The following is a 10,213-nucleotide window of genomic DNA, read 5'->3' as shown; positions in this document are numbered from 1 at the left end:
ATAATCCAGCCATTGCTATGGACTCGGCAGACCCAGCCTCAGCAGCGACAGCCCCCATGTCTCTGGAGGAGCTTCTGCATCGACACGAACAAATGCTAGTAAGGCTCAGCGGAGAAGTGGCATCTCTAACTCGGGCTTTCGCCCAACAGATTCCACTGGCCGATTACCCGCTTCCTGCGGCCCCTCCCCAGGTAACACACGCTCCTGCCGTCACTACAGCAGCCACAGCTACTCCGGCCGCTAGCGCGGTAGCTTCAGTAGCCTCCGCGGTTTCGCTGGATAAGCTTTTACCGTCACCTGAGGCTTTTTCTGGGGAGATGGGAAAATGTGCGGGATTTTTGTTGCAGTGTTCCATGCAGTTTCAATTACTACCTCATGTGTTTGTTACTGACGGGGTTAAGATCGCTTACGTCACCCAGCCACTACGAGATCGAGCCCTGGCCTGGGCCCAGGCCCAGCTGCAGGCTTGCCCCGGAATGTGTTACGATGACTTCCTGTCTCGCTTCAATAAAGGCTCTAGCACGGAGGCTGCCGGCTATCGTTTGATTAATCTGAAGCAAGGTAGGCGAAGCATGGCCGACTTCTCTGTTGATTTCTGGACCCTAGCTGCACAGACCAAGTGGGGACCTGAGGCCCTGAAGACCACTCTGCTAAATAATATCCGCGAAGAGCTCAAGGATGAGATAATGATGCGTGAGCTTCCTGCTTCTCTAAATGCTTTAATGTCCCTGTGTATTCAGGTGGATCATGGCCTGCGGGCGCGCCAGAGCTCACGAAGACAGCAGTTTCACGAGCCCCTGGCTTCTCGGGACTCCCAGCCCGACGCACGGGAGCCTAGAGCTTTCGGAACTGAGGAGGAGGTACCCATGCAGCTGGGACGTTCTCGACTCACTCCTGCGGAGCGACAACGCCGGTTTTCCGCGGGTGAGTGTTTGTATTGCGGTCGCAAGGGGCATTTCATCTCTGCCTGCCCGGCGCTGGCAAAAGGAGGCGCCCGCCAGTAATTGAGGGGGTACTGGTGGGCAACCTGTCCAGCAACAAACCTCTTCCCCGTCTCTTGCTGTCTGCAAAACTCACCCTCCGGTCGTTGTCCCATTCCCTCTCTGTGCTAATTGACTCTGGTGCAGAACAGAATTTCATTGATGCGTCGCTAGTCTCCAAGTTCAACATTGGCACACGGCCACTGCCTCATCCTCTCCGCGTGTCCGCCCTGTCCGGTCACCGGTTGCCTGACATAATGCACATCACCCTACCTGTCACGCTCACTCTCTCCGGTAACCACGTTGAGAACATTTGTTTCTGTGTGTTTAAGGCACCAGTGACCCCGCTCGTACTAGGTTATCCATGGCTTTCACAACACAACCCACACATTGACTGGAAGAAAGAGCAAGTTATGGGGTGGAGTATGGGTTGCCACATGACCTGCCTTCGGGCCGCCACGCCTTCTGTCCCTTCTTCCCTCCCCGGGAAGCCTTCAAAAGCGCCAGAGTTATCTTCAGTTCCTTCCGTCTATCATGACCTCGCAGCAGTTTTCAGTAAGGATGAGGCGAGCTCGCTTCCACCACACCGGCCCTATGACTGTGCCATCGATCTTCTCCCTGAGGCGCCTCTGCCCTCTGGCCGCCTCTACAGCCTGAAAGGGAAACCATGGAGAGATACATCAATGACTCTCTGGCTGCTGGGATAATTCGCCCGTCGTCTTCCCCGGTGGGGGCAGGTTTCTTCTTTGTTGATAAGAAAGACAAGACGCTCCGGCCGTGTATTGATTACCGCGGCCTCAACAAGATCACTGTAAAGAACAAGTACCCTCTTCCCCTCCTGAATTCCGCTTTCGAGTTACTCCAGGGGCCACGGTGTTCAGCAAACTAGACCTGCGAAACGCTTACCACCTGGTGAGAATCCGAGAAGGAGATGAGTGGAAGACCGCTTTCAACACACATATTGGACACTTCGAGTATCTTGTCATGCCCTTTGGCTTAACCAATGCACCCGCGGTCTTCCAGGCCCTAGTTAACGATGTTCTGAGGGATTTTATTAATCAATGTGCTTTTGTGTACCTTGATGACATTCTCATTTTCTCTAAGTCCCAGGCACGAGCAGCTCTAAGTCCCAGCACGAGAGTCATGTGAGGCAGGTCCTGCAGCGCCTCCTGGAGAACCGGCTGTTCGTGAAAGCGGAGAAATGTGAATTTCACGTTGACACGGTGGCCTTCCTTGGCTATATCATCTCTCGGGGGGATCTCAAACCTGACCCTGAGAAGGTCCGGGCTGTGGTGGACTGGCCTCAACCGCCGAACCGCCAGCAACTCCGACGATTCCTAGGATTCGCCAACTTCCACCGACGCTTCATAAAGGACTACAGTAAGATTGCCTCACCTCTCACCACACTTACCTCCCCCAAAGTTCCTTTTCAGTGGGACCTCGCTGCTCAGGAGGCCTTTTCCCTACTAAAGGAGAAGTTCACTACTGCTCCCATCCTCCGTCAGCCCAACCTCAGGCAACCGTTCGTGGTGGAGGTAGATGCTTCGGACTCTGGAGTGGGAGCAGTTCTGTCACAGCGATTCAAAGGTGCGCTCCATCCCTGTGCATTCTTTTCTCGTCGTCTCTCACCCGCAGAACAGAACTACGGCATCGGTGATCAGGAGTTGCTAGCGGTCAAACTGGCCCTGGAGGAGTGGAGGCACTGGCTTGAAGGCACGGAACACCCGTTCATCGTGTGGACCGACCATAAGAACCTTGAGTACATCCGGTCCGCCAAACGCCTAAATTCACGGCAAGCCAGGTGGGCACTCTTCTTCACAAGATTCAATTTCTCCATCACTTACAGACCAGGGTCCCGCAACGTGAAGCCCGATGCGCTCTCCCGTCAGTTTTCCAGTACGGAGGGAGACTCCGATCCTGAACCGATTCTACCAGCTACTTGTGTTATTGGAGCTGTCACATGGGAGATCAAAGCTCTCGTGCGCGAGGCCCAGGATACTGACCCCGACCCGGGCACGGGCCCCCCTGGTCGGTTGTTTGTCCCTGCTGCTGTCCGACCCCAGGTGCTCCACTGGGGCCACACTGCCCGGTTCACCTGTCATCCAGGAGCCCGCTGCACCATCACCTTCCTCCGGCGGTTTTTCTGGTGGCCCTCCTTGGACAAGGATGCCAGGGAGTACGTTATGGCTTGCACCACATGTGCCCGGAACAAACGTCCCAACCAACCACCCGCCGGGCTTCTTCAACCGCTCCCCACGCCAGGGCGGCCCTGGTCCCACATAGCGCTGGACTTCATTACGGGGCTCCCACCGTCATCAGGTAACGCCACCATCCTCACTATCGTTGATCGTTTTTCTAAGGCAGCTCATTTCATCGCCCTCCCGAAGCTCCCTACGGCCCTGGAGACCACCCAGCTGCTCACCACCCACGTTTTCCGGCTTCATGGCATTCCGATGGACATCATCTCCGGGGACCCCAATTCACCTCTCAGGCTTGGAAGGAGTTCTGCACGCAGATTGGCGCCAAGGTCAGTCTCTCTTCGGGCTTCCACCCTCAGAGCAATGGACAGACAGAGCGTACCAACCAAAAGCTCGAAGCAGCACTCCGCTGTGTTGTCTCTCACAACCAGACCACTTGGAGCGAGCAACTCCCCTGGATTGAGTACGCCCACAACTGCCTGACCTCGTCAGCCACTGGACTGTCGCCGTTCGAAGCCTCACTGGGCTACCAACCACCCCTGTTCCCGGCCGTGGAAGGTGAGCATACAGTCCCATCAGTACAACATCACTTCCGCAGGTGCCGCCGGGCCTGGCGGTCCACCCAAGCCGCTCTGCTACGGACAGCGGAGCGCAATAAGGCGCTCGCCGACCGCCGCCGGATCCCTGCACCTGCCTATACGGTTGGGCAACGGGTATGGCTCTCCTCATGCTTCATTCCCATTCGTGCTGAGTCGAAGAAACTTTCCCCGGCGTTCATCGGTCCGTTCGAGATCGAGGCCCTGGTCAATCCGGTGTCTGTCCGTCTGAAGCTGCCTCGCAACATGCATATCCATAATGTTTTCCATGTCTCCCAGGTCAAACCCGTGCTCTCCAGCCCGTTGTGCCCTCCTTCCAGGCCCCCTCCGCCCGCCCGGCTCGTGGATGGGCAGGAAGTGTTTGTTGGTGAGCCAAAAGCCGGAGTCCGAGCTACCTGAGCTTCAGTGAAGGATCGTGTACATAGCCCGTCCCCTTCCCATGCCTGTGTTTCCCGGAGACCCTCTTCCTGTGCCCCCTCACCTGTATATATCCGCACCTGGTGTCTGTGTGTAATAAATTGTGAACTTAAGTGATGGTCTGCCTCCGAGTCTCTCCTGAGCCTGACAATGACAGTGAATTACCGTTGCACCTCACTAATCACTAAAGACTATCTTTGATGATAGAAGAAAGAAAAATTTGTCATAGCTAACCAACAAAACTCAATAATACATCATGATGGCTATGGCCATCATTAATATACAGTCTGTGACTGAAAACATTATTCTATCTTATATTTATATATTTAACGGGCCTTTTTAGGTGTTTCATGAAGTTTTGAATATTTTTTTCTTTATGTTTTTATTTATTTTGTACATTTTCTGAACATAATGTCACATGTCCAAGGGCTTGGGGTTGTTTTTGATTTTGAATTCTTAATCAGGTTTGGGGTCCTGTTTAAGTAACTGAAATTTAGGTTTTTGAATTTTTTTATTTTTGTATTATCATGGGGTCTTTACCTTACAATATAAAGTTGTGGTGATTTGGCGCTCAACAAATATATCATTTATAATGCTATTCTGGTAGAATATGAGTTTTACCTTTCTGATGTTGTCAAAGAGCCTTTGTTTGGATTTTTTACTTTGTCTCCATGTTTGGTTTGCAGACATGTACTACTTTTATCGCCCAATATTGAGTTCCTTAAATGACAACATTTTTAATCATGTTAATCTGCATCCTTCATTTCTCTCCATCCCTGTGCACGCCATAGACTCACAATAAAGTTTGCATTTACTGTCATGAAAGCAGAGCTCTTACTATAATTTTACATTTTGTAACATATTATTTTTTTAACTTTACATATAGCATGCATATATTCCCTAGTCTTCCTAATATAACCATTAAAACATATGCTTTTAGCAGAGGCAGACTGAACAGAAAATAAAGAACCACATAGAGCAATGTTTTCCTTCCTGTTCAGGTAGTAGCTTCTTTTCTGTCATTGTGGGTTACATTACAGAAAGTCTGCCTCTTGCTTTGAAGTCATATTCATTGCTCTTCATGTCTCTTATTGTCACAGTATGTTATTCCTCTGCTGCCAACAAGCTCGAGGGCACACACTCCCAGTTTCTACCCCTGAGTAGCAGCTGTTGGCTATCTTTACTAATGTTGTCTTCTATACATGACATGAGAGACAACACAGAGATGCGATGATTAAAATGTCTCTGTTCATTGGTGTTAGGGGCATTTCACTTTGACTGCCCGTGGATTTGTATTTCAAAGCTGAGACATGTTGTTTTTCCCCTTTACCTTTGAAGCCAGTCATAATGATGTCCCCTACCTGTCAGCCTAAGGATGCCTGAATAGCTCAGGAATCCACTGCCACATTTATAATAAATAAGAGACATCTTGATGTATTTTGAAAGAATGTAGGAATGTGAGACCCATGCATGACTCGTTTACTCAATACTGAAATAGACTTGAGTGCACTGGACTTTTCCACCCATAGCCTGTAAATACACCAATAAACCCTCTACAGTCACATTTTTGCTCATATCATAGCAAAAATCTAATAACCAAACTGAACCTAAAGTCCATCTTTTGTAGATTCTTCTCAGCATCTGATCTATTTGATAAACTAGGAAATCAACAATATCAGTTGTGATTTAATGTAGGATCATGGATATTGTTTACATGTTCACGGACTAGGGTTTGTGTTCTTTGAGGTTTAGCACCAAGTAAAGTTAGCTAAAATACTTTTAAGGGCAGACCATGAGATGAGCCGAGTCCTCATTCGCTCATGGTAGATGAATTCAAACATGCTGTAACCGTGAGTCACATCTGTGGAAAAAAAAACATAAAACCATCTGCAACAAATCATCATACTAAAACTACCTTAATGAGTTCATTACACATTGTTATAATGTTATGTCTACCTTTGCCTGAGTAAAATGGATCTGACGCTAGGGATGCATCGATACCACTTTTTTGGAAACGAGTACGAGTACGAGTACTTGCATTTCAGTACTCGCCGATACCGATACCGAGTACTTAATAAAAACATGATTTAAATTTGCAGGTAACAGCTTTAGTCCTATAATTTAACAAAAAACAAACAAACAAGGGACTAGTTTGGAATTAAGAACATTTATTTAAAATGAAAAGCATGTTGTATGCAACATATTACAGAATAAATAATTATATAAAAAAAAAATTTAATTTTAAATTTGTTCGTATGTTTCTCTGTTTAGAAGTCTCACTAGCACAGTCACAGCTGGGATGACATCAGAGGCTAGTGCATCATAGCTGCTCACTTTTTTAGTTAGTTCCTCAAAGGGGGCGAGGATGGCAACAGTCGTCTCCATAAGAGCCCATTGGTGAGCGGTGAGATAGTCAGGGAGTTTGTGCTGGGACACCCCCAGCACTCGCTTTTGCTCAATGAGGGACTGGAGCATGTAATACCTGCTGTTCCAGCACGTCTGTACGTCCTGCTGCAGTCTCTTTATTGGCTGGTTGAGCTGTCCCTGAATGTCCTCGAGGCGGGAGTAGGCTAAGGCGGAATGTTTAAAATGCCCAACTATTTTCCTTCCCACTGCTATAGCATCAGCTATGCTCCTCTGTGCTAATAAGCGTGGGTAAATAAGCGTGGGTAAAGTCTTTGTACTCGTTGTCGTGTTGGGATTTTAGGTGCTTGATTAAATTGCTTGTGTTAAATGCGCTACCTTTAGAGCCTCCTCTGGACAATTTCGCTGAGCACAATTTGCAGTCCGCCTTTGTTTTCGCGTCTTCGTTCACTTTGAAATAGTTCCACATGGCTGATATGTCTCGCCTCGCTTTCTCCCTGCTCTGAGCTGCAGCCTGGACCTGGGGGCGGGCACTCGGGGCCTGGGGGCGGGCACTCTGCGCATGTGATTAACCGCTTACATGCCACTCAAACATAGACAGGTCTCAGACCGTGGCATCGGTCCTCGGTATCGGGGGACTTTTAACGAGTACGAGTACTTTAGAAAATGTGGTATCGAGGCTGATACCCGATACCGATATCGGTGCATCCCCATCTGACACCATTGATGGTGTTGAGCTAAAATGAAATAGACAGTTGGACTGAATATTACACATTACTCTGGTTTTTAACATTGCTGTATTTTTTTAAATAAACAAGCTAACAAAATATACAACATTAATCAATGTTAAAAATTTACATAGAGTATTACAGCATTATGGCAGCTGGGATTGGCATCAGGCCTCCCGGGGCCCTGAATTGGATAAGTGGAAGAAGGTTGATAGACTATTACCTTTAACTAGACACTGATGGAGAATATAAAGTTAAAATTCTCTGTTAAAAATTTGTTTCATAAAACCCTGATTTAATGCTATTATTACCTATTTTTCCTAAATGACCATTCAGTGCATTTACTCCTCAAAATCACGTCTTGGATAGTCTGTCATTTCTGGAAATAAAAAAACAAAACAAAACAGAAAAGAAAAGAAAAAAGGAAAAAGAAAATCTACACCAGAAGTGAGAAGTAATAGAGTACAAATCTTTTGTTGTGGAAGTTTTCCACTGAAATAAAGCCTGCAGACAAGCGGTGAGCGGTAGCTAACATTCTTTAATCCAAGCACACAAAGACAACATACAACCAAGCTTGTGGAGCCCCTGCATGGCCGCGGGACAGACGGTCAGCAGAGTCTCACTGAGCCTAGCATGACTCTCAGTTAAATACCTTCTCCAGGAACAAAGGCAGTACACAGCTGTTTCACACCTTAAGGTTCACACTCCCTTGCTACTTCCCAGAGTCCTCGAAGAGACAAAAGACTGGTCCTTTGGAGTTCCTGTTTCCCCCAACATCCTTACTACACCCCCTACCATTTGTCTTACAGTATGAGTGTCAGACATGTTAATACAATAACATAATGTGATTTATACCTTGGTAAAAGAAATTCCTATACACATTCATTACTTCACCTGAGTACAATTTACAGATATCTGTACTTTACTTGAATATTTATCTTTCTGATGAATCTTCCCTACATTTAAACAAAAATATCCACACTTTCTATCCCTGCCGAGACTCATTTTTCAGGTTTGACATATCTGAGTTATTGTTTCACATCACTGTGCACCTTCCATGCTTCAAACTAATTTCAGCCTTACTGGAGGGAACAATAACAAAGACAGTCCAATTGGTGTATCCATCACTGGTGTGCATCTCACACGACAAGATGAAATGGACAATCTGCAGTGTTCATGGTCAATGGTAGGCTATAACAAGGGTTGCAGACATCTATTTAAATTTAACCCAATGATGCTGATTACATTCACTTACTGAAATACACCTATAAATCATCTGTGATAGCTCATGTGATATCAGTCTGACTATAACTTGTCAAATTCAGTTATTTGAATCCAACAAGAAAAGTAAACCTCAGAGCAGAAAGCATAGCTCAAAATCAACTTCAGTTCAATCCAGTTTTATTTATACAGCTCCAAATGACAACAACAGTCACCTGAAGGCACTGTTGGAGCTCACAATAGAAATTATCACAATTTGTTCCTAAGTGATAATTTTCCCTATGCTGCACCACTAAAACTGGTCTTAGGTTCACTATATTCATTTTCTCTTTAGGTGTAAAGGTAAAGCCACCATCTGCAAATAGAGCTAGTATTTTTGTTTAATTCCCTCTGTTTCTCTCTTATAGTCTAAATAAGAGATGTTCCAACTGTGTGTGAACGTGTTAGTGTTAAAGTTGAAATAAAGTTGTAGGCCTTATTATATTAATATGGCATGTGGAGGCTCAGTTAGCTTTCCACAAAAACAGCTTATAGAAAAAGTGCTTTTTAAGTAAGTACATTTCAAAGTCTATACTTTCTCAGTTTTACTTGAGTAAAATTTTTGAACAGTACTTCAAGTTTTACCACAAGAATCGTTAACACAAGCATCTATTACTACTTATACGACTTAAATGCCTGTACATTTGCCACACAGAACAAATCTCACACCACTTAAGCACTAGTCACATCAGCCCAGTAATCAATGACAATGTCTATACCCCAACCAGGCCCGTGTGACTGGGTGCTACATAAATGTGAAAGTTGAAATAGACGCTAAATTTTAATTGTAAAACAGAAAACAGCTTGGTTTGTGCCAACCATTACAGACCAAAACAGTCATTTTATTCATTTGTCTGCAAAAGCTGCACACAGTTCTTGAGTATAATTTTGTTAAGTTGCAGATAACTGCTGGTGCATGAGTGTGGCTACTTACAGCTCCCAAGTCATTAGGCAGACTATTACTGGGTGAAGCTGACTAATGACAAAGGTTTTCTTAAATTCCTTTTATTTTCCTATTTTTCCAGTTCATCATATCATGTCATCCATCATGAGCGCTCTGTAAATGTGCATTCCAAGAGGACATCACATTTAATTTCGGAAAAAAAATTAATAAAAAATATAATGATTTTATAAATAGCACTGATACTCTATCTATGCTGGAAGAAGATGGAGAGAGGTTGAGTGATATGTGGCATCATCAAAACAAGACCTGAAAGCCGTTTTTAAATTCTGACAATTTTTTTTTGCCAAATTGTGGGTCATTGCAAAATTAGACTGATGGAAAAATTGTTAGAGCACCGAGAAGACTGACATAACTTTCTAAGAAATATGGTAGACTTTATGATTGAACTGACTGAAAGCAGTAACTCTGTCACTCATAACAGTTGACAGTGTTAGAGCTTATTGAAGATTATGTATCGGAATTTCAGGAGCAGGACCACACTCTCCTTCCGGTTGTCATCTACATAGGTTCCCTCAGTTCTGCAAGCTTCACTTTTCCCTACTAAAACGCTGTCAAACCTAAAATGAGGACGTGGGCCCAGCTAGCGAATTAAAAAATGAAAGCAAGAAATATGTAAGTAGTGTGTTACACTGTTTCTACCAATAGTTTAGTGGTTACATTTATTAAGCTGCCACTATCTGCCGCAGAAGCTGTTAGATTGTGTTAT

Source organism: Neolamprologus multifasciatus, chromosome 20 (assembly GCF_963576455.1).
Source record: "Neolamprologus multifasciatus chromosome 20, fNeoMul1.2, whole genome shotgun sequence".
NCBI classification, from domain to species: Eukaryota; Metazoa; Chordata; class Actinopteri; order Cichliformes; family Cichlidae; genus Neolamprologus; species Neolamprologus multifasciatus.
The sequence above is the reverse complement of the archived record's forward strand: the minus strand, read 5'-3'. Positions refer to the sequence as shown.